Genomic DNA, 26049 nt, shown 5'->3' on the forward strand with positions numbered 1-26049 from the left:
CTTTTAAACATCGGAAAACATTTTATATAAACAAAACAGTGACACAGATGTTCTTACAAGTAGTCAACAGAAATGATATTGTTGGTTCAAATGACTCTGAGCACTATGGGGGGCCGGCCGCGGTGGTCTCGCGGTTCTAGTCGCTCAGTCCGGAACCGCGCGACTGCTACGGTCGCAGGTTCGAATCCTGCCTCGGGCATGGATGTGTGTGATGTCCTTAGGTTAGTTAGGTTTAAGTAGCTCTAAGGACATCACACACATCCATGCCCAAGGCAGGATTCGAACCTGCGATTGTAGCAGTCGCGTGGTTCCGGACTGAAGCGCCTAGAACCGCTCGGCCACCGCAGCCGGTTACAATGGACCAACTGAGATTAAAAATAAAAGGGTCTTTACCTAAAAACTACGGACATTTTTAATGAAACAGTAAATGGTACAAAATATAAGGCAAAATTCAGGGATAGTTTTCTGAACGTTTTTAAATTAAAATGAGAGTGAGACAAGGTGGTCGACTCCTTCGGACGGTAGTGCATGCTCTGCAATGTTGTTTTATGCTGACCACGCGGTTGGAAGGGAGTTCTTGTGGTAGAGCGTTTTATTCCTACACCAATGCGACTGAACACTGCTGGCTGGACGTGCTACAATACGTCTCACCAAAGCATGCCACATATGGTCGGTGGGATTTAAATTTGGGGGACGGGCAGACCATTCCATTCGCCATTCCAAAAGCTGATCCACCTGCACTCTCCAGTGCAGTCTCGCGTTGTAATCCATTTAATACCGTAAAACCTTTAGGAACAAAAAGATCTTGATCGAAAATATTACAGGTTGGGTAAAGTGTTGCCTCTTCTCACCATATGAGGGTACCTCCAGCATTGTCGAACATGACCGTTCCGTGATCCAGGTGCTATGGTGTGGGGAAGCACACTTTCGCATGGGCGTACTGGCCACCAAACCTTTGAACACATTGCTCCTACCGTCGCTGTTGTTGTGATACTGTAGCCCGTCCCATGTGCGTCTTTATTTTTATGGATGACAGTGCGCGACAGCATCGAACAGCGCAGATAGAAGGGCTCCTGGAGTGAGAGGATATTCGTCGAGTGGACTGGCATGCCCTTGCCGCGCGGGGAAGCCGCGCGGTCTTGGGCATCTTGTCACGGTCCGTGTGGAGTTTCGAGTCCTCCCTCGGGCATGGGTATGTGTGGTCCATAGCGTAAGTTAGTTTAAGTTTTATTAAGTAGTGTGTTAGCTTAGGAACCTATGACCTAAGCTGTCAGGTGCCATTAGATCTTACCACTTACTTACTTCAGGCATGCCCCTTCCCCACTTAAATTCCATCGAGCATGGGCAGGATGCATTGGTTAGCTGTATTGCAACACGTACACCAACGACAAACGAGCAGCTTTCAACCGCACTGGTGGAGGAATAGAAACACCAACCATAACAAATCATTACCAACTTTGCGACCAATATGTGAGCACGTTGCAGAGAATGCATTCCCATCTGTGGTGATTAGACACACTAATAAGGACGATTTCGCGCTTTCTCTTATATCCAGAGGACCATCATGAGTCGCACTGACTTCAGTGTAACTACTGTCTTTGGATAAAACTGTTATTTCTGCATGACCGCCTGGTTAGTAGTGCATCGGTCCATCTTCGAAACGCAATGCAACGCGATTCTGCGTGGTACTCATTCATAAAGACCTTGGTAGGTTTCCGGATGTATGTGGCACTACATTTGTTTTGCACGTGCCACACAACTCCCGTATATTACGTAGCTGTGGATTGTGAGCGCGGTGCTTTTGTCCTTGAGCGTCCCAGAAGTGTTCTTTGGGGTTTAGATCAGGTGAATTTGGTGGCCAAGACATCACTTTCCCTCAGTCTGTTCAAACTGGGTGTGCTACCCATATACATTTGAAGGATCAGGAATTCTTAAGTAGGAGTTTATGGGGTAATGGTGTTGTGTTCGTTGGGTACTGTGAATGTGTGTGTCTCATGTGTGTGCTCAATGTCGGAGTTATGTTTGAATAGTGCTTTGATTTATATATGTAGGTGTGATGTGTTGATCGAAAGTCGAAGCGCCTAGTGACTGTGTGCAACGGTCTCCTATAAGTAATTTTTCTGTTTATTTCCCCTAGTGCAGATACGAGTGCGTGTGGTGATAGAGATTTTTCGAAGAAGTCAGTGGCTCTGTCTTTGATGATGATAGTAATTTTGCGCGTGGTTAGATCGCTGTGTGTGTGTGTGTGTGTGTGTGTTTGTGTGTGTGTGTGTGTGTTTGCACAAACGGATCCTGAGGCTAATTACGGACGCAACTCAGTACCTGCCAAACGCTGGATATTTTTAGGGCATATGTCTGAGACCGTGCTGCAAACTTCCGACCCGTAGAGAACGACAGGGAAGGATGACTGTTTTGTATAAAAGGAGCTTGGCTCAGGTTATGAGGCCTTTAAGGAGGGGATAGAGCTGTAGGCCTCTGCCCCTACCTTCATTACGTGCATCTGTTATGTGTGTATTCCAGGTTAATTTATTGTCAGTTTCAAGGCTTAATATGTCATAGAGTTCATCGAAGGAACGTCCAACCCGTCGAGGTGTATCTGACGTTGTGGTGGAGGTCTTTTGGAAGTGCACATATCTGTCGATTGGTGTAAAATCGCGATGTAATTAATGTTTGGGCCATATCTGTCGATTACTGTTTATCAGCGTACAGTGCAGTCTCGTTGCCCTGGTGTTGAGGGATTTCATTTGTGTACTGCAGGTATAGAACCGGCCCAAGGACAGAGCCTTGAGGTACAAAGGCCTCTGCGGGTTTTCTGTTGCTGCTGGCTCCGTCGATGTGGGCATAAAAGGTTCTACCCAGGAGGAATGAGTGCAGGATCTTGATCAGATGTCCGGGCACCTCAAAATCGGCGAGTTTATGCAAGAAATCTCTATGTCAGACGCGGTCAAAAGCCTTCGTGATGTCTAGGAATACCGCGCCGGTTCTGTGACGTAACGAACGTGCACGACATACTTCGTCCACTAGCCGTATTGCCTGGTGTGAGTTCATTCTCGGTCGATTCTAGTCATGTGACGCGATCAGTCATCTGGCTGGAAGTTTCATCACAATAGTGGAAAAAGTCAAGCATGAATAAATGCAAGTGGTACGCCCTAATACTCACGCACTCTACAGATGTTCAAATGGTTCAAGTGGCTCTATACTTAGAATTACTTCAACCTAACTAACCTAAGGACATCACACACATCAATGCCCGAGGCAAGATTCGAACCTGCGACCGTAGCAGCAGCGCAGTTCCGGACTGAAGCGTCTAGAACCGCTCGGTCACAGCGGTCGGCTCCACAGTTGTCATGGTCCTTTCGATTACTACTGCAGATCTCATGGGTGCCAAGGTGAACGTTCCCGGTGGTACAAAACTGCCCCACCAGGCTGCATCCGTGGCGCAATACATGTATCAAGCAGCCGTTCACTTAGTGGCGTCTCCGGACAAACGTGATTCATCCGATCCACCGTACAGTCCCGGTGATTCCTTGCTAACTTCAGTCTTAACCGCCGATATCAGTGGGTCAACAGGAGAAACCGCAGTGTTGGTCTGGTGTTGAGCCGCTTTTTCAACAGCATCCGCTGAACAATTTATTCCGTAAGACTTACGACGACGGATTACAATGTTTGTGCAGACATATCAGTCACAGATCGGTTGCTATACTGTTGTATGGACTGGGCAAGCCTTCGGCCTCCACGCTTTGTGATGAGGCATGGACGTCCAGCATGTTGTTGCCTACATTTAGTTTCACAAGCCTTCAACAGCCTTCCTTAGATGCTCACGACAGCAGCACGCGGCCAACAGACTGTCTATGCCGTTTCAGATAAGCTTTGGCCCAGGCTCCGTGCCATAACAATCTGCCCTTTATGTCACTTATGTCGCTTATGTCAGTGGATTTCTCCTTTTTCCGCCGGTATCTTCGCTACAGTAGTTCTCAGTTCGTCTCTGTTCCTATTATATACACTCCTGGAAATGGAAAAAAGAACACATTGACACCGGTGTGTCAGACCCACCATACTTGCTCCGGACACTGCGAGAGGGCTGTACAAGCAATGATCACACGCACGGCACAGCGGACACACCAGGAACCGCGGTGTTGGCCGTCGAATGGCGCTAGCTGCGCAGCATTTGTGCACCGCCGCCGTCAGTGTCAGCCAGTTTGCCGTGGCATACGGAGCTCCATCGCAGTCTTTAACACTGGTATCATGCCACGACAGCGTGGACGTGAACCTTATGTGCAGTTGACGGACTTTGAGCGAGGGCGTATAGTGGGCATGCGGGAGGCCGGGTGGACGTACCGCCGAATTGCTCAACACATGGGGCGTGAGGTCTCCACTGTACATCGATGTTGTCGCCAGTGGTCGGCGGAAGGTGCACGTGCCCGTCGACCTGGGACCGGACCGCAGCGACGCACGGATGCACGCCAAGACCGTAGGATCCTACGCAGTGCCGTAGGGGACCGCACCGCCACTTCCCAGCAAATTAGGGACACTGTTGCTCCTGGGGTATCGGCGAGGACCATTCGCAACCGTCTCCATGAAGCTGGGCTACGGCCCCGCATACCGTTAGGCCGTCTTCCGCTCACGCCCCAACATGGTGCAGCCCGCCTCCAGTGGTGTCGCGACAGGCGTGAATGGAGGGACGAATGGAGACGTGTCGTCTTCAGCGATGAGAGTCGCTTCTGCCTTGGTGCCAATGATGGTCGTATGCGTGTTTGGCGCCGAGCAGGTGAGCGCCACAATCAGGACTGCATACGACCGAGGCACACAGGGCCAACACCCGGCATCATGGTGTGGGGAGCGATCGCCTACACTGGCCGTACACCACTGGTGATCGTCGAGGGGACACTGAATAGTGCACGGTACATCCAAACCGTCATCGAACCCATCGTTCTACCATTCCTAGACCGGCAAGGGAACTTGCTGTTCCAACAGGACAATGCACGTCCGCATGTATCCCGTGCCACCCAACGTGCTCTAGAAGGTGTAAGTCAACTACCCTGGCCAGCAAGATCTCCGGATCTGTCCCCCCATTGAGCATGTTTGGGACTGGATGAAGCGTCGTCTCACGCGGTCTGCACGTCCAGCACGATCGCTGGTCCAACTGAGGCGCCAGGTGGAAATGGCATGGCAAGCCGTTCCGCAGGACTACATCCAGCATCTCTACGATCGTCTCCATGGGAGAATAGCAGCCTGCATTGCTGCGAAAGGTGGATATACACTGTACTAGTGCCGACATTGTGCATGCTCTGTTGCCTGTGTCTATGTGCATGTGGTTCTGTCAGTGTGATCATGTGATGTATCTGACCCCAGGAATGTGTCAATAAAGTTTCCCCTTCCTGGGACAATGAATTCACGGTGTTCTTATTTCAATTTCCAGGAGTGTACTTCCTTTGGGTAGTGGCCATAATTGTTTCGGCAAATCAGTGATAAAATAATCACATTTACAGCGGAAACCGGCACGGTCAAAGTATACTGTAATAGATGCAGACTTTCAGGTAACTAAGTGTGCTTAAGTAAGTCGTTAGCTAGAAAATCGCGACTGTGTGGTTACGATGTACCTCTGACATCAGTCCCTGTGAATGACAGTGAGTGGTGGAAAAACACTTGAGGCAGGCGTTGTTAATACTGCCACTTCTTGCAGTAAAGTGGCTTCCTCCATATAATTAGAGTCGTTGATAATCGTGCCAGGAAGTTGCGTATGAGTGCACCAGCACAAAATTCGAAATTCGTTGCAGACGTCGACAATGCTCTGGAACTGCTGTACCGCTAATATTTCGTAAAGTCAGCTCCATCTCGGAGTTTCGGTTTCCCTACTACAGAATAAATTACATCCGATTTATTTGTAAATAATTCTTGTTTCCGCAACGTGAAATAGATATATCACATTGAATCTGAAGGCAACCGCAGTTATTGCTTACCACTACGCTAACCACAAAATATCTTCGTGCTGACCAAATATGATCGCGGGAAAGATTTCAGTTCTTCTTCTTTCTCTGTTGTTAAGTATCTTCCCAGTAATTATTCATATTCTCCTAATGATACCTTCTCCTTTTTTCTGCCCACGCTCTCCTCGATTTCTTATTTCTTATATACAGTGTCTAATATTGAGACTCGACTTACTATGTTAAAACTTTAACATAATATTATACCTCTTAATGAGTAGATTATACAGCAATTTAAACTATTGAAACTGGTTAATAATTGCGTGAAATAGTGGAAATCAAATTTTTGTTGCTCTTGGATGCCCAATTGGACCAGGTGATAGGCTGATCGTGTCATTTGTAATACAGATCTGAACTGGAGCTTCAGGTACGGCGTGCTCCACTTCGGAGGCGCTCCAGAACCCCTGGTACGGTGGTGCACAGGCACATTGCGTGTGTGGTCCTAGGGCCGTCCTTGAGGTTCGCTGTCGGCATCGAGAGCGAAGGCGGAGGTTTAACGCAACGCGCAGCGACACGTCACAACACGCCCGGCGACGCCCGGCCTCGGCACGGCACGGCACGATACGCCACGCAGGGCGGGCCGGAGTGCGTCGTACCGCTCGATACGCAGCCGTGCCTCGTTAGCCGCCAGGTCAGGCCGCGAACTACGGCCGTCCTGCGTTGTGTGCGCCGGCAGTGCGTGGCCGCAGTTCACAGATCGGCGTCGAGGCTGTTGATAACAGATGCGTACCACGGGACGCTTGTAAATTCTCAGCGTATTGACGTTGCAATGGGACCAGTAGGACAGGACTGTCTTTGGCAACGTAGTTTTGGCGGCGATATTCTCGGTTAGATTTTAAAATCTTACTTTTGTGGGGGTTCACAGTCCCAACGTTGTTTTTAGAATGAAAACATGGCCCAAATAGTGCGAATTCTTTTTATCATCCGAGCAACTGGCCAGTTTCAACAGTGTGTCACTTAGAGCTGGAAAATGTACTTGAAAATGATACACGAGTGAACTGTTCAGTTGCAAGGACAGTGAAACTAATGCAGCCTACTTGGACCATCGTTTCATTCTTGGTTAAATGTTTCACGAACAGTTTTATACGTAACCTCAGGTTCTCAATTACCTACGCTGTCATCATAGTCAGCAATTTTCTGTAGCAGAGATTGATAATACCGCTACAGTTGTAAGGTTTTTTTATGTAACACATGAACGGTTTCGGGCTCACAAGGGCCCATCTTCAGGTATCGTACTGTACATAACAAGAGACGGTGGATAATTTTTACACGTCCCATTAGACATAAAAACAAAAAAATCCATAAAGAAATTTAAAAACATTTAAAAACGGCCGGTCAGTTTACGTGCTGTGAATCCCAAGTCAATGCCAAAGTGACACCAGACAGTACTAAGGACGACCACCTGGGTAAAGAATATCAGGGCACTTGCTCTAGGTGCTGTGACCCTGAGCGCCGCGGTGGACAAGATGCGGTGCGCTACCAACGAGGGCAGAGCATGGAATAGCGGGCGCGAAGGAGGAGGCAGAGTGGCGAAAGTACTGCCATCTGTTGATGGGAAGAAGAACGTGAGGCCACTAGATCGGCCGTTCACAATTTGAATTAGTGGTTTACATTTAAGTAGAAGAATGAAAAATTAAAAAAAAAAAAGACATTACCTCGAAAGTTACATGAAAAACATTAAAAGTGCATTATGCGTGGTAAAGGAACATGCTGAGGCAGTACAGAACTGTAGTAAAGCAGAGTGGAAGTTGCAACGTAAAATTTTAAATGTAAATCACTAATTCAAATTGTGAACGGTCGGGCTAGTGGCCCGTGTTCTTCTTCCCATCAACAGATGGCAGTACTTTCGCCGCTCTGGCAAAGTGGTAACACTTTGCTTCCTCCTTCGCGTCCGCTACTCCGCGCTTTGCGCTCGTTGGTAGCACACCCCATCTTACACACTGGGTGCTATGACCCCAGGCGCTGCGGTGGTCGAGTGCAAGTCTCCTGGTATTCTTTGCATATTTCTTTACCCAGGCAGCCTTTCGTTGTACTGTCTGGCGTCACTTTGACATTGACTTAGTTTTCACAGCACGTAGCCCGACCGGCGGTTTTTAAATTTTTAATGGAATTTTTTTGTTTTCTGTGTGTATTGCTGCGTGTAAAAATTACTTCCCGTCTCTTGCTATTTTCAGTACGACACCTGAAGATGGGCGTACAAGAGACGAAGCCGGTCGTGTGCTAAATAAAAGGAACCTTACAACTACACCAGTATTTTCAACATCTGGTATAATGCTCAGTTGCGGATGTTTCTCCGACAGGATTGTTTGTAATTTTCTGTAGGTCGCGTGGTACTTTATTCAGGTTACCAACTGATTTGGCGAAACTACCATTCACTGCTAAGCGCAAAACGAAGCATACTACCGCGGTGGCAGAGCGGCCGTCCCACACCGTCTCACGCCCTTGGTAGGGAGTTACGGCAGGCTGGAGCAAGCGTGCCTACTAGAGCAGCTGCAGTAAAGACTACGCTAGAGCCAGTGGCCGAAACGAAATGAGTATCACGCCCATACGGCAATTTCCTGCAGATTCCCCGATGACAGTAAACAAACCCTTAGATCGCTGTGAAAGATTACTCCCAGGCACGACGGCATGCTGAACTGCAATGTCCTCTAAATTTTTATGTGAAAACTCTTAAAGGTTTTTAAATACAACGATCTTTATTAACATTCTACATCTTTATCCTTCATTTCCACATATTTTTCCGTTAATTTGCGAGTCGTCGTCTCTCAGACTGGGCGAAAATTTTCGAACTCGCTCTCCAAGGTCAGTTCTAGCATAATGCACCTTAAACTGCCATACCTATAACGTTCTGCTGTCGGTTGTCTTACCACTTTCAGTGCTTGCTGTTACTATCACGTGTTGGTGTCCCCTAGACCTCTACATGTTTGTCCAGTATAGTACAAAATACGTTCATAGGAGCGTCGTAGTTGTAACGATCCTAAGTGTGCTGACATTGTTCGTTGCTGGATGAAGGGAGATGACAGCAATACACATGAAGAAATATGGAAAGGAGACGGCCTTTTACAATATCCCACAAACCAACCTTACAATATCCAGTGTGAAGAATAACTTCAGGGCAGTTGTGATGGTGACCTTGCTGTTCTGAAATAATGTACTTAAAATATCAGTTAAAAACTAATCTGTTTTCTTTATCACCACTCAAAACACAAGACCCCAGCTTTGGATGCCTGTTTCGAAAACTTTTTTTTGTACCTATCGAGTGCAATTTTTGTGTGCAAAATTAATGGAAATTAGTTTTATGTGAACATTTTTCTGACATAGGTGCGCCATAATTTTTCAAATTGTGAGATTCAATTCTGCATAAGCTTTCTTTTTCAGTTTTAATATTTACAAAATCTCAGAAAAATATGTACTAAGATTAAAAGCAGCCGACCAGTTGCAAAGGATAAAGTTATCTTTACCTAGGTTTCGATACATTTAAATCTATCTTCTTCAGAAGACGGCAGTATTACATTAACATGGAGTGATATATCCTTGTCATTTTTACAAGCATCTGCATAGCTCCATTAGTCAAAATAAAATATAGCCCTGAGAACAGGGTTTGTCAGACAAATAAAAATAAGTACATGGAAGTTGGGCTATATTTTATTTTGACTAATGGAGCTATGCAGATGCTTGTAAAAATGACAAGGATATATCACTCCATGTTAATGTAATACTGCCGTCTTCTGAAGAAGATAGATTTAAATCTATCGAAACCTAGGTAAAGATTACTTTATCCTTTGCAACTGGTCGGCTGCTTTTAATCTTATTACGTGGAACCGTTGCTGTAGCGCAGCTATGTTTAAAATATGTACTTTTTATCACGGAAAATCAAAGTACTGTAGGCATTATTTAGGGCAATGAAATCATAAAGTAACGGTTAAAAACACTGAAATACCCTACTAGCCATTAAAATTGCTACACCACGAAGATGACGTGCAACAGACGCGAAACTTAACCGACAGGAAGAACATGCTGTGATATGCAAATGATTAGCTTTTCAGAGCATTCGCACAAGGTTGGCGCCGGTGGCGACACCTACAAAGTGCTGACATGAGGAAAGTTTCCAGTCGATTTCTCATACACAAACAGCAGTTGACCGGTGTTGCCTGGTGAAACGTTGTTGTGATGCCTCGTGTAAGGAGGAATGAACGGTACACATTGCTTGATGCTTAAAACGTGAATTATTTTAGTACCGTTTACACAAAACAAAACGCAATTACAAATCTCAGGGCCGATTTGACTGGGCGTGGACACGACTCAGTTATTGAGGGTAAGAAGGGGGACGATCGTCTCACCATTACTCGTGATAATTCGTCGTGTATGGCTGTCGGTACGGCGCGTCGCCCCGGAGCTGTGCAGCTCGAGTCTGCTACCGACATAAGCAACAGCGGTTTTGCAGCTCGGCCCGGATACGGTCACGGCCTTGTCTGCCCGTCGTCGGCTGTGTGGCCGAAGCTGTGATATCACGGTGTCCGAAGGCGGTCGTTGGCGATGGATGGAAGAGCGCCCATATCCTCTCGCTTCCGCGCTGTCTAACCTACTCCCTCTTCGCTCCTCATCCATCTCTCAGCTCGACTACTCAGCGAAACGTTCTTCCTTCAGGCGTTGTCATTGGCGGGCTAAACTTTTATGCAGCCCAATGACAGGTGCCGTTTTGTGGCCACGCCTCTCCGTGCAGGGTGAAAATTCCCATGGCATGAACTGGCGTGTGCCTCGGTAATTGGCATCATTCTCACGATTTCACATTCTTACGATGTTTTCCTGCATTCCGAAGCTGTTACAAGAGCAGATACACAACACTACTTTGTAACTGCTATCCCTGCGTGAGCCCTGGACAGACTCATGTTTGGGCTTCGTCTCAGAGTCTCCTGGAGTCCGTGATTTATAAGGAATGTCCTTTCGGTCGAGGAAAAGTCTTCTTAAGAACGCTCCTATCTGGACCCGTGTGGTTCTGGAATTGATCTCACATGCCTACTGTCTAAGGCGGGTAAAACGACTGCAGGCAAGTCAGAACAAATCAAATACTTTCACGCTTAGACTCTCGACGTTCCGTCCTAATGGCTGCAGGAGTCCATAAGTTCTCGCCAAGCTTGTAGTTGTCCGCCAGGCTCTTCGCAGTGTACATTTTTAAGCGAGACGACGACGTTCGCCGACTACCCCCTGTGTGCTCTGCAGAATGGCTGCAGTGTCTTCTTCTTGGGCACTCGCCTCATGGCTTTCACCTGGGCCGCTGGCGATGTGGGTACAGGTATCACAATAACTTAAAAATTTAAGTTGGTAAAAATAGGGGTCCCAAGGACATCCCCCCCGTAGTACACTAAAGTCACCTCGTGAGTTAAGGGATATTACTCAACAGAGTTACCCTCACGACGAATAGATTTCTCCCAACGAGAAACAAGTTTGATGATACCGACGCTGAAGAACGTTTGACCACTGCTTGCACCGTTTCAACTCTATCAAAGTGTAGTCCTCGAAGCCGTTCTGTAAATTCTGGCCGGCGGTTGTGGCCGAGTGGTTCTAGGCACTTCAGTCTCGGGCATGGATGTGTGTGATGTCCTTAGTTACGTTTAAGTAGTTCTAAGTCTAGGGGACTGATGACCTCTCATGTTAAGTCCCATTTTGCTTACAGCCATTTGAACCATTTTGATGTCGTTATCCTGAAGGAAGTCATTCACAAGATGTGCACGATGGGGGCGCGAATTGTCGTCCATGAAAACGAATGCCTAGCCAATAACTTGCCGATATCTTTGCACTTTCGGTCGGAGGATGGCATTCACGTATCGTACAGCCGTTACGGCGCCTCCCATGACCACCAGCGGCATACGTCGGCCCCACATAATGCCACCCGAAAACAGCAGGGAACCTCCACCTTGCTGCACTCGCTGGACAGTGTGTCTAGGGCGTTCAGCCTCACCGGGTTGCCTCCAGACACGTCTCCGACGAGTGTCTGGTTGAAGGCATATGCGACGCTCATCGGTGAAGAGAACATGGTGCCAATCCTGAGCGGTCCCTTCGGCATGTTGTTGGGCCCATCTGTACCGCGCTGCATGGTGTCGTGGTTTCAAAGATGGACCTCGCCATGGACGTCGGGAGTGAAGCTGTGCATCATGCAGCCTATTGCGCACAGTTTGAGTCATAACACGACGTCCTGTGGCTGCACGAAAGCATGATTCATCATGGTGGCGTTGATGTCAGTGTTCCTCCGTTACATAATCCGTAGGTAGCGGTCATCCACTACATTAGTAGCCCTTTGGCGGCCTGAGCGAGGCATGTCATCGACGGTTCCTGTCTCTCTATATCTCCTCCATGTCCGAACAACATCGCTTTGGTGCACTCAGAGACGCCTGGACATTTCCCTTGTTGAGAGCCCTTCCTGGCACAAAGTAACAATGCGGACGCGATCAGACCGCGGTATTGACCGTCTAGACATGTTTGAACTACAGACAACACGAGCCGTGTACCTCCTTCCTGCTGGAATGACTGGAACTGACCGTGACATCTCTGCACAGTCAAAGGTACTGTGTGTGTGATACAGTATCCACAGTCAACGTCAATCTTCAGGAGTTCTGGGAACCGGGGTGATGCAAAACTTTTTTTTTAGGTGTGTAGTATGGAACGTACATCCGAAAGGCGAAAAGACAGAGTCAAGCTCCTTGTTTTGCACCTTATATTTGGGGAAAAAACTTGTATGTAATGAAGTGAGTTCCTTTCTTCATTTGTGTTTTGTTGAACTCATACTAACTGTCTGAACCTACTTTCCCTTCTGTAACACAGTAATGTTCAAGTTTCTAATGAGCTCTAGGAACCTTCAGTAGACGAGCGTTGTGATATTAGTCTGCAATTATTTACAACCCACTCTTTGACGTGCGAACTGTCCGTCACAAGAGTCTACTCACCACGAGAACGGGGAAAAGTGAGAATTCCTCAACGCGTTCACTGCAAATCTCTAACGGGAGGTCAGCCTGGAGGTAGTGCCTTGATCTCATTATCACTAATCGTTCATCAGCATCTGGAGTCCTTGTTTCAAAAGCACATACTTCTGACTTTCAGCTGCTGTAAAACGAGACTTACAGGTGAGAGAATACACGAAAGATTCTATCCGTTTGTTGACTTCACATAGATCCATAACTTTCCTCTATTTACTGAAAGTTATTTTGCCGGGCAGTTACACTAACTGGATTTTGTTGCAGGCTTCATATATGAAGTTTCATACGGGTTGTCATTAAGTATTTTTGTTGCAGACTCAGTTTTTATCACACCTCTGATTTTCATTAGTTCTGCCCTAAACTTGTTGTTCCTGTAGACGCAACGAAGACGAGTTACGAAAGTACGTTCAGTGGAAAATTAGCAAGCGTTATTCACAGGCTCCACCTACGAACTGAATCGGTAAGCTCACTAATATATGGTAGAGGAGGAGGTACCCTCTGCCACAAACTTTATAAGAATTACTGTACTGTAGATACGGAAGTAAGTAGTTGTCTTCAAACAGCCGAATATTTCAGGAAAATAGGTCCAATATCTCTGTATTCCAGAATAAAATATTTGCTGCAAATAGGTAGTAAATTTCAATTCTTTTCTACGGTGACAAGCGTTCTGATTGGGAATATCCTTTCCCAACTACATTTTTTAAATTTTCATACAGAGTTGAGTTACTGTAATGAGATGCGTTTACCGGAAATTCGAAAGCATAGCAAAACATAAAACTGTGTGTTCAATTGCGTATTTACTGTATTTTGTGGTCTGCTAGGTTTGCGGAATTTACTCACGGCTGTGTCACAGTAAATTGTTACACTTATCTATGACAGAAAGAGTTTTCTCTGTTGTTTCACGTCAAGCGAAAGCATGTTTCCAAAACATATTTACGACGGGGTCATTTTAACTGCTCGCCTTGTGGGGTTTGTGGGTAGAAGATTCCCCTGCTAATGATGTGGTTGCTGGCGCCAGCGGCGCTTCAAACTCGGAACCGACCACAGATGAAATTGGCAAATGTGTACTGGCACGGCAGCGTTTGAGGCCTGGCTCTGACCGTTGCACGCTGGTCACCGCGGGTTGTGGCCGATGGACTAATTCTGCCTTGCAGACTCCCGGGTTGGACATTTGACGCATTAATCGCAACGAAATTCTCCTGCTGTTAAAAAACCTTTGTGTGTATGTTTCAGAGCAAGAAATGCTACGTTATATCAAAGTGGAAAACACTCTTTGTGTTTAACATTTTGTTCACATCAGCGCAGTATTAATCTTACAAACATGGCTCATCTAGGCTGGAACATGTAATAATGCTCCTTGGCTCACCAGTGTAAGCTCGCTCCCACACTACCCATCAAATGTTCAAATGTGTGTGAAATCTTACGGGACTTAACTGCTAAGGTCATCAGTCCCTAAGCTTACACTCTACTTAACCTAAATTATCCTAAGGACAGATACACACACCCATGCCCGAGGGAGGACTCGAACCTCCGCCGGGATCAGCCGCACGGTTCATGACTGCAGCGCCATGGACCGCTCGGCTAATCCCTGCGGCACACGGCACATCGTCAGAAATAATATTAACACAGCCCGGCGTCTTTGTAACTCCGCCGGAGAGCATGGAATTGGCTCTCACGAGGATAACACGGCACGCGCCATAGCCCAATTTCACAGAAACTTGGCTCATGTCAGTAGAAAAGGAGCTCGAGTCTAGGCTTATCCGCAGGTATTCGACCGTTTCTGAGAAGACGATGGTCAAAGTTTTCGACGTCATTAAGATGTCTCTTAGCGGTATTCTCTGCCGAAATCGCCTCTCACTTTGCTCTCCGCGTGTTTATTATACGTTTCCACTTATCTACCCACGTCCTTAGAAGGTTACTGCACGAATATGTCTTACGAAGTAAGGGGTACAAGGAGGTTACCTCAATTATACACTCCTGGAAATTGAAATAAGAACACCGTGAATTCATTGTCCGAGGAAGGGGAAACTTTATTGACACATTCCTGGGGTCAGATACATCACATGATCACACTGACAGAACCACAGGCACATAGACACAGGCAACAGAGCATGCACAATGTCGGCACTAGTACAGTGTATATCCACCTTTCGCAGCAATGCAGGCCGCTATTCTCCCATGGAGACGATCGTAGAGATGCTGGATGTAGTCCTGTGGAACGGCTTGCCATGCCATTTCCACCTGGCGCCTCAGTTGGACCAGCGTTCGTGCTGGACGTGCAGACCGCGTGAGACGACGCTTCATCCAGTCCCAAACATGCTCAATGGGGGACAGATCCGGAGATCTTGCTGGCCAGGGTAGTTGACTTACACCTTCTAGAGCACGTTGGGTGGCACGGGATACATGCGGACGTGCATTGTCCTGTCGGAACAGCAAGTTCCCTTGCCGGTCTAGGAATGGTCGAACGATGGGTTCGATGACGGTTTGGATGTACCGTGCACTATTCAGTGTCCCCTCGACGATCACCAGTGGTGTACGGCCAGTGTAGGAGATCGCTCCCCACACCATGATGCCGGGTGTTGGCCCTGTGTGCCTCGGTCGTATGCAGTCCTGATTGTGGCGCTCACCTGCACGGCGCCAAACACGCATACGACCATCATTGGCACCAAGGCAGAAGCGACTCTCATCGCTGAAGACGACACGTCTTCATTCGTCCCTCCATTCACGCCTGTCGCGACACCACTGGAGGCGGGCTGCACGATGTTGGGGCGTGAGCGGAAGACGGCCTAACGGTGTGCGGGACCGTAGCCCAGCTTCATGGAGACGGTTGCGAATGGTCCTCGCCGATACCCCAGGAGCAACAGTGTCCCTAATTTGCTGGAAAGTGGCGGTGCGGTCCCCTATGGCACTGCGTAGGGTCCTACGGTCTTGGCGTGCATCCGTGCGTCGCTGCGGTCCGGTCCCAGGTCGACGGGCACGTGCACCTTCCGCCGACCACTGGCGACAACATCGATGTACTGTGGAGACCTCACGCCCCACGTGTTGAGCAATTCGGCCGTACGTCCACCCGGCCTCCCGCATGCCCACTATACGCCCTCGCTCAAAGTCCGTCAACTGCACATACGGTTCACGTCCACACTGTCGCGGCATGCTACCAGTGTTAAAGACTGCGATGGAGCTCCGTATGCCACGGCAAACTGGCTGACACTGACGGCGGCGGTGCACAAATGCTGCGCAGCTAGCGCCATTCGACGGCCAACACCGCGGTTCCTGGTGTGTCCGCTGTGCCGTGCGTGTGATCATTGCTTGTACAGCCCTCTTGCAGTGTCCGGAGCAAGTATGGTGGGTCTGACACACCGGAGTCAATGTGTTCTTTTTTCCATTTCCAGGAGTGTAGAACGACAGTTGGGTTTGGCAATAAGTGTCGTCCATTTATTATGTAATATGTGTGTATGAAATTTTCAGGTGTTGGGATCTTCTTAAATTCTCATATTCTTATATTACTTGGGTTAATTCTTACTTTTTATTCCTATGTTTCTTCTTCAGGTATATTTGGTAGGTTTCGGTGAATGACGCCAATCGTAGAAACATTCCCAATATAGAAATTCCAAACACCATTTGCACCACTCGAAGGCAGACTTTCCGCAGTGACGTCTTATCGAACGAATCGCTGTTGGGGAAGCAAGATCGTTAGCGTTGCTGAAGATTTTATGCGTTGGCACGGATGACTAAGCCTTTATTGAGTTTATGGTGAAACTGACATAGTTCTCGATCTATACTTATACAAGAAGTAAGACACTGCAGTATCATATGTAGCACAACGACGGCAGTGTTGTTAAGATGAACGATGCGATGTTCCTTCGGAATGAAATCCGAGTGGGCAAAATATTGAGACACCTCAAGCTGTAAAAGGTTTGTTCCAGGTAGATTGTAGGACAGTTGACTGATGTACACAAACATTAAGCACAACCAGCCTACAGCTCTAATAAAGCACCGTGTCATTGTCACCTTTCGTTAACTGATAATTCCTTCACAGAATGAAATATTTGACGGTGACGATTCCCTAGTGAAGGCTGCTTGATAGTGACCCAAACATATGCGTTCTGACTTCCACCGCGTGCTTCTACAGCCCTCACGATAGTGTTAAGAAGAACCATGAATGCATGTCTGAAGGAACAGTGCATAGTTCTTCTTAATAACATAGGCAGCGCTACGTCGTATTTATCCACCGATGCCAGGCAGCGACTTTAATTCATATATAGGACATTTTAGCTGAAATACTGTATGAATGAGTACGGGTTGTGAGACAGCAACGACGACATATAGAAGTCTGGATCTAGCCATGAGTCGTGCACGCACAGCCAAAGTAGTTAAGGCACCTTCTAACGTAAAGCGAAAATCAGGATTCGAGTCACAGTCTGGCAAAGATTTTCACTATCATCATTCCCTTACACAGCTGAAGGTTGTTCTTATTTGTAACTATGACTACATTTCATGTATGTGCTACATATGTCAGATAGGGCAGAAGAACTTCTGTGATGTTTGGAATGTAGGAGACGAGGAACTGGCAGAATTGAAGCTGTGAGGACGGGTCGTGAGTCGTGCTTGGATAGCTCAGATGGTAGAGCACTTGCCCGCGAAAGACAAGCGTCCCGAGTTTGAGTCTGTGGCAAGCTACTCTTCTTTGTGACTGTAGTTTAATAATAAATGCCAATGAACATACATTAACACAGGGAACTTTATTTAATACTAGCTGTTACCTGAAGCTGCACTCGCATACCATTAGTTTTATGACGAGTGATGGTTGTAAGTAAGCTATAGTTGCAACCAAGGCTGTTTTCAGCCAATACTAATAAGCTATAGTTGAATGTGCAATAGCATCGGCTGCGCTCACGTGTCTGCCTATTCAGGTAAACACAGCTTATGATGTGTGCCCTCCACCCCTATCAAACTGCTCCAGCATACAGCGCTCCACAGCCAAGCTGTGCTTGGAGGGGTGTGTGGGCAGGAACTTGCATCTACGCATCGTGTTACTGAAGGAGCTACATGTTGTAGGACTTGTTAAATTTGTTGTATAATGCACCATTTTAACGTGGTTTATGCTCACTTACCCTACTTCACTCACTTAGTAAATGTATATCAGACTATAAGCCATATGAATCTGATGAACTTCATGTGGCAATGTCTGTATGCGATGGCAGTGGAGTAGGCGTTGGAATGCTGCTAACCACGGTCGAGCCTCTACTGCAATTGGATGTCATCTTCGTGGGCTCGATTACCCGCTCTGCGTGGACGAAATATGGGTGGATAGGAACTGCTGTGCGGAAAAGCGAGGTGGGGAACAAATGTGAGAGTTTGGGTTTGGAAGCATATTTTTCAAGTAAGTATTGCAAATATGTGGTGTGGAAGTCAGAAAATCTGAAAAGGGAAATGTGAAGGCTCAGTCTAGATACAGCGGGGGTCAGTGAAGTAAAATGGAAAGCAGGATTTCTCGTAAGATAATTATAGGGTAATATCAACTGATATAACGGGAGCAGGATTCGTTATGAATAGGAAGGTAGGATAGAGAGTGAGTTACTGTGAATAGTTCAGTGACAGGGATGTTCTCGCCAGAATAGACGGCAAATCAACGCCAACAACTAAATTTCAGGTATACAGGCCGACGTCGCAAGCCAAAGATAACGAGATAGAGAACTTCTCTGAGGATACTGAACGGGTAATTCAATACCTGGAAGGATATGGAAACCTAGAGGTCATTGTGGACTGGAATGTGGTTGTAGGGGAAGGAATAGAAGAAAGGATTGCGTGAGAATATGGGCTTGGTACTGGGAATAAGAGAAGAGACAGAGTAGCTGAGTTCTGCAATAAATTTCCGCTAGTAATAGAGACTACTATGTTCAAGAATAACAAGAGGAGGAGGTATACTTTAAAAATGGCGGGAGATAAAGGAAGATTTTATTTAGTTTAAATTATAGCCAGGCAGAGATTCCGAAATCAGAGATTGCAATTTAAGGTATACCCAGGAGCATTTATAAACACAGAGCACAGTTTGGTAGTGATGAAGTGTAGGTTGAAGTCTAAGACTAGTCAGAAAGAATCAATGTGCAAAGAAGTTCGTTACAGAATCAAAATGGAATGAAGAGGTACACTTGAAGTTCTCTTTCACTGTAGATAGTGTGACAAGCAATAGCACAGTAGGAAGTTTAGTTGAAGAGGATAGGACGTCTCTGAAAAGGGCAATCACAGAAGCTGAAAACAGAAACAGTCGGTACAAAGAAAATAACCCCCCAGGGGGCCTACAGTCCCTTTTGTGGGTACGTGTCACACGCACAGGGCCCCGAGATATTGCAGTCTCCTTTCTTTTTCCAGACTGCATTGCCGTCCCTGTTCCTCTCCTTCCCTGTCCTTGCTCTTTTCTCCCTGTTTCCTTCCGTCTTGGTGGACTTCTTTATGTCGACCTGGCGATCCTCCCGGATTTGTTTTGGTATGTACTGTTGTTTAATTTGCTGTTTCCATCTCCATTTCGGCGTTTCTGGCCCCCTTGGGGTTTGACGTCCATTTACAACGTTTTCCGTTCAGTGTGAGCCATTTGGGGATGAACTCCTTACCTAGTTTCCATGGTGCAGGCTCCTCTCCCCCTCCGCTCCCTTTTCCCCTTGCACCCTGGCCACCTTCCTGCTAGGTCACCAGCGTGGTAGCCAGTAATTATGGTGGGGCTGTTAAGTACCCACTTGGCTGAGCCCTCTGACAACACAGAGATCACACTGCTAGTATCTGAGCTGTTAACACCTTGTGTATGCCAAGAAGTCAGTGCTCATCACGTTGGGGGATCAGAACTCCCAGAAATGGCCGCTGTACCAGATGGCTCTTGCTGTGGCTGCTTGGCGCCGATGGGGCGAGCCCCTGGTTGGAGTGTGTGGTACTAGGGCGGACGTCTTGCACATGAAGAGACAAAAGCTTCAACATCCTGACCGTTCTGTGGCTAAGAGTGATAGAAGACATGACTACTTCTGATCCTTTGGCCTTCCCCTCCTTGGCCATCCCCTGGGAAGGGGGTCATGCTTGCCACCTTGGGTTGAAACCTTTCCCTCGGTACCTGGTTTGTACCAAGACAGATGGTGAAAGTTTTGTCACGACCAAGCCTTTCTTTTTCTTGGAGACGATTGAAGGTAAGTATGGCAAAGTGGAATCCATGAGTAAAATGCGGTCTGGTTCTTTGCTCATAAAGACATATTTTGCTGCCCAATCTGAAGCCCTTTGTGCTTGTGGTCATCTTGGTTACATCCCAGTCTCCGTCACACGCTACCAACCTTTGAACTCGGTACAGGGCATCATTTTCCACTGGGATCTTCTTCTCCAAACTGACGAGGAGCTCCGTGCAAACCTCGAGCGGCGAGGAGTCCGATTTATCCGCCATGTACAGTGAGGCCCTAAAAACAATCGGATACAGGCCTTTGAGGGGGATACCCTCCTAGAGAAGGTTAAGGTGATGGTGTATCAGTGTGATGTAAAACCTTACATTTCACCACTGACGAGATGCTTTAAATACTTAGTTTCTTGCTGCATCCATGATCTCCTCTGCGATGACTGTGGGCGCTCCCTCCATGAGGGGAGTGCCTGTGCTCCCCCACCAGTATGCGTAAATTGTAATGCGTAGCATCCTCCACGCTCGCCAACATGCCCGGTGTTTGTGAAAGAACGACGGATTCAAGAGTTCAAGACCGTGGATCAACTTACCATTCCCCCTCCTACCCCTCCTCTTCCCAGCCCCACACCATTCGCCCCACACCTTCCGCCTCACTCTCCCACCCTCCCCATCAGTACCCATACCAACCCTTTTGGGTGCTGCTCCCCTTCCCCCACTGGAGAAGTGTTCCCCTTCTGCAGCAGCCGCCGGTATTGGAGCTTCCTCCCGGGACTCCCCAGCACCCCCTGGAAGGCGATATGCAGCTCGACATTGGCTGCACGATCTGTAGCCAGTGGGCACCAAGATTGCCAGCTGTAATTCTGTGCTCGACCTCATTGCAGTCTGCCCTTCTCTTCCTTCACAAGAGAAGAAGCAGAAGAGCAAGAACAGGGGCAAGGCCCCTCCAGTACCCACTGAGGTGCGGCCTTCCCCTCTTCCAACCAATGAACCAATAGAGTCTGACCCCACCTATATGGACATTACCCCATCGTTATTGATGATGGATGGCGACTAAGCGGTGTGACCGGCTTCGGTCCGTTTACTTCCCATTTGGACTCCAGCTTCAGAATTCTGCAGTGGAATTGTAATGGCTGCCGGCCGTTGTGGCCAAGCGGTTCTAGGAACTTCAGTCTGGAACCGCGCGACCGCTGCTGTAGCAAGTTGGAATCCTGCCTCGGGCATTGTATGTGATGTCCTTAGGTTAGTTAGGTTTAAGTAGTTCTATGTTGTTGGGGACTGATGACCTCAGATGTTAAGTCCCATAGTGCTCAGAGCCATTTGAACCATTTGATTTGTAATGGCTATTTGCGTCACATCTCGGAATTGCAGGCCCTGCTTTCCTCCTACTCTGCGGCTTACATTGCTCTCCAGGAGACCCATTTTGTCAATTCATACTGACACACACGTCGAGGGTTCCACGCTTTTTGTCAAAACAGAATTGGACTTTTTTGGTCTTCTGGTGGTGTTTGCACCTTAGTCCGCAAGGAAATTGTTAGTACACGAGTTCCCGTCCATACCACTCTGTGATTGGAATGGCCAGATGGACCCTGACAGCAATTGCTTCCAATCTGTAATCTCTACCACCCGCCTGACAGGCTGCCCACATCCCTTGCCCCAAACATCCTTCTTCAACAACTCCCTCCTCCCTTCCTGCTTTTAAGGGACATTAATGCTCACAAGCCTCTTTTCGGGTAGTCACACGACTACTGCCCTGGGCAGGACAGTTGAAGCTGTTCTGGCAGGGCTTGACTTTTGTCTCCTAAACACCAGCGCTCCCAAACACTTTAGTGCGGCACACGTTGTAAGAGGCCCATGAATAATGAATTTATTGCTCGAGCAGATGTAACTTCGATTGAATGCTCACGCGCTGCCTGCGATATGTATGCTACAATAGAATCGCAGACCAGAGAGCAGTGTCGTCAGCAGCATGAGTAGTAGCAGTAGTAGTAGTAGTAGTAGTACTAGTAGTAATAGTAATAGTAGTAGCTCGCAGTCGGGCGGTAGGTTCAGGTCGCTCTTAGAGAGCAGTTGTCAAGTTGTATAGCTCACAGAGAGCACTTGTATCTTGTATCGAGTTGCGGGGGCTGGTCGTGGAGGGCGATAGCGGTGCCTGAGCTATGTAGTATAAGGTAAAACCAAAAATTACTATCCATAGCAGCGCGCATATGTAATTTGTAACAACTGATTTTGTACTGTTGTTATATCATGTCCCATGTAAATGTTAGCCGGCCGCGGTGGCCGTGCGGTTCTGGCGCTGCAGTCCGGAACCGCGGGGCTGCTTCGGTCGCAGGTTCGAATCCTGCCTCGGGCATGGGTGTGTGTGCTGTCCTAAGGTTAGTTAGGTTTAAGTAGTTCTAAGTTCTAGGGGACTTATGACCTAAGATGTTGAGTCCCATAGTGCTCAGAGCCATTTTTGTAAATGTTAAAAAAGCTTTTAATAATAATCTTTCTTATAAAGATAACTTTTGACAATCATTCATCTCAATTTAAAGATTTTACTAAATTCTCCTATCCTTGGTTATCCCGAATATCGAAAAGAAAAATCAGTTGTGGGTGTTGGGATTGCAGGCCGTCTTGCTCCCCACTTCGCCTCAATTGGACTGGCTTCGACTGGGCTTGGTGTTTCATCCCCGCCTTCTTCCTTCCGTCTCTGTAATAATTTGTAATTTTATGGCCATTGTAGTTACCTCTTATAGTGTGAGGCTTTATTGGTTTTAGTTATTCCAAGGTCGGAGGGACTGATGACCGCGCAGTTTGGTCCCTTCTCCAATCCAACCAACCACCAAAGAAAATATCTGTGAAGAAATCGTGCATAACTGAAGAAATTCATCAGTTGACCGATGAAAGAAGGAAGTACAAAAATGTTTAGGGAAATTGTAGAATACAGAAATGCGAGACACTTAGGAGTGAAATAAATAGAAAATGCAAGGAGGCCGAACCTGCAGCAACAGTGTGAAGAAATCGAAAAAGAAATGATTCTCAGACGGACTGACTCCGCATAAAAGTCAAAAAACGAAGAAATGTTAGTAACATTAAGAATGCAGCTGGTATTCCATTGTTGAATGCAGAGGAGAGAGCGGATAGGGGGAAGAAATACACTGAAGGCCTGTATGAGGGGGAAGACTTATCAGATGGCGTGATAGAAGAAGAATCTGAATTTGAAAGAGAGTTCGAAGGCTTAAGGTCCAGTAAGGCAGAAGAGATAGATAACATTCCATCAGGATGTCTAAAATCATTGGGGGGAAGTGGCAACAAAGAACCAGTTGAGGTTGTCGTGTAGAACGTATGAATGTGGCAATATACCGTCTGACTGTCGAAAAAACATCATCCACACCATTCCGGAGAATGAAAGAGCCGACAAGTGTGAAAATTATCGAACCGTCACCTTAACAGCTGATGACAAGAATAGTATATAGAAGAATGGAAAAAAATATTGAGGATATTACATAATGATCAGAGAGGCAATTCTGACGTTGTGGGTTGTAATAGAAGCAAAACTAAAGAAAAACCATGACAAAGTCATAGGATTTGTCAACATGCTAAAAATGTTCGATGATGTCAAATAGTGGAAGATGTTCGTAATAGGGCTAAGCTACAGGGAAACACGGGTAATATACAAAATGTACAAAAGCCAAGAGGTAAAAATAAGAGTGGAAGAACAAGAACGAAGTGCTCGGATTAAAAAGGGTGTAAGACAGGGATGTATTCTTTCGCCCCTACTGTTCAATCTATACATCGAAGTATAATGACGAAAATAAAAGGAAGGTGCAAGAGCGGAATTAAAATTCAAGGTGAAAGGATATCAATGATAAGTACTCAGAGAATGTAAAAAAGAATTAGACCATCTGCTGAATGGGATGAACAATGTAATGAGTACAGAATATGGATTGAGGGTGAATCGAAGAAAGACGAAAGTAATGAGAAGTAGTAGAAATCGGAGTAGTGAGAAACTTAACATCAGAATTTCTTATCATGAAGCAGATGAAGTTAAGGAATTCTGGTTATTAGGCAGCAAAATAACCCATTACAGAGGGAGCAAGGGGACATAAAAAGGAGACTAGCACTGGCAAAAAGGGCTCTCTTCTGGCCAAGAGAATTCTACTGGTATCAAACATAGAAATAAGGTTGAGGAAGAAATTTCTGAGAGTGTACATTTCGAACACAGCATTGTATGGTAGTGAAACGTGGACTGTGGGAAAACCAGAAAAGAAGAGGATCGAAGCATTCGAAGTGTGATGCTACAGAAAAGTGTTGAAAATTAGGTGGAATGATAGGGTAAGGAGTGAGAAGGTTCTCCAGAGAATCGCGGAGGAAAGCAATATGTGGAAAACACTGACAAGACGAAGGGATAGAATGGCAGGACATCTGGGAAGATGGTACCATATGGGGCAGTACAGAATAAAAACTGTAGAGGAAGTCAGAGAATATATCCAGCAAATAATTGAGGACATAGCTTGCAAGTGATACTTTCAGATGAAGTATTTGGCACAGGAAATACTGGCGGGCCGCATCAAACCAGTCAGAAGACTGATGACTCAAAACGAAAATGTGGGTATTGGCCAGTAGAATAGGATTTGGCTGTGCTCATGGTTGGAAGTGATTGTAATAGAACAAGGTGAAATGAGAGGGGGACTAAACAGGGGAAGGTGAAATGAGAGTGATTCTCGGAGTATTTGGCTGTAGCATTAAAAGTGAAATACAGAACGGGCAGCCAGTGTAATGTGTTGATGCACATGATTTCGCTCAAATGGACCGGCGTTTTCTAGAAATGTGGTCACGAAACGGATTATCTATTCGGTTTTAGGTGCGGAATGTGAGGAATTGTTAAAGTGTCATAGTATGTGGATAGTGTAGATAAAAGGTATTGAGATTTAATGAGAGTGGGCTTAGCTTCGCATTTTGCGGAAGTAATTTGGGTGGGATTGGTTTCAAATGTTATGCAGGAGTCGGGGTTATGGATTCGGTCATTGTTTCGGGAGAAAGCTGACTTCATAGTGAGGACACGTAGGGACACGTAGTAGGTTTTCCACAGTCTTGGTTGCGATGATGTTGCATTTAGACGTCTGAAACGTAAGACTGGTTCCTATTGTGACCCAGTGTCTTCTACGGTACATGAGGGCATCATTGATGAGTTGCCGGCCGTTGTGCCCGAGCGGTTCTAGGCGCTTCAGTCCGGAACCGCGCTGCTGCCACGGTCGCAGGTTCGAATTATTCCTCGGGCGTGCATGTGTGTGCTGTCCTTGGAACTAATTAAACCTAACTAACCCAAGTCTAGGGGACTGATGACCTCAGATGTTAAGTCCCAGAGCCATTTGGTGAGTTGGTGACCAATAGTTGAAGGAATTTCTGGGAATATTCCAAGTAGGAATGAGGGACCAGAGTTGTTGTCGGTGCAGGGAGCACAACGGATGAGGAAATGAAGATTGGTATTTAGTTCGCTCTCCACGTAATTTCCTGTTTTCTTAGGATGGACTGCCTGATTCATGGCAATGTGTGTAGATTCCCTCGGTAAGGTTGGGATTTGTGAGGGAGTGTATACTGACTGTAAGCAAGGCAGTACTAATAGCAAAGGTTACAGGACGGAGTTATAGGGAGATAATTATCTACTACATATGGCGTACCACAGCTTAGTATCTTATGGCTATTCGTTAGTGAAGTGGTCCTGAGGCTATTGATTTGCCAGACTGTTTGGATTTGCTGCAGTGTGATGTCTTACTAGGAATATGGTGTAGTTGTGAAGGCTGTATGAGATATTGCTGCAGCTGTGACTGTTACATATAGTGCTGTTGGGAGCTGCGTTTATACGATGCTGTTGCAGCAGTTACTTTCCACATTGATCTAGCGTGGTTGCAACTGTTGCAAATTATGTCTCAGCGAATGGTACTGCTGCGTATGATGGTGGTGCTAC

This window comes from Schistocerca nitens, chromosome 6 (assembly GCF_023898315.1).
Source record: "Schistocerca nitens isolate TAMUIC-IGC-003100 chromosome 6, iqSchNite1.1, whole genome shotgun sequence".
In the NCBI taxonomy this organism is placed as follows: domain Eukaryota; kingdom Metazoa; phylum Arthropoda; class Insecta; order Orthoptera; family Acrididae; genus Schistocerca; species Schistocerca nitens.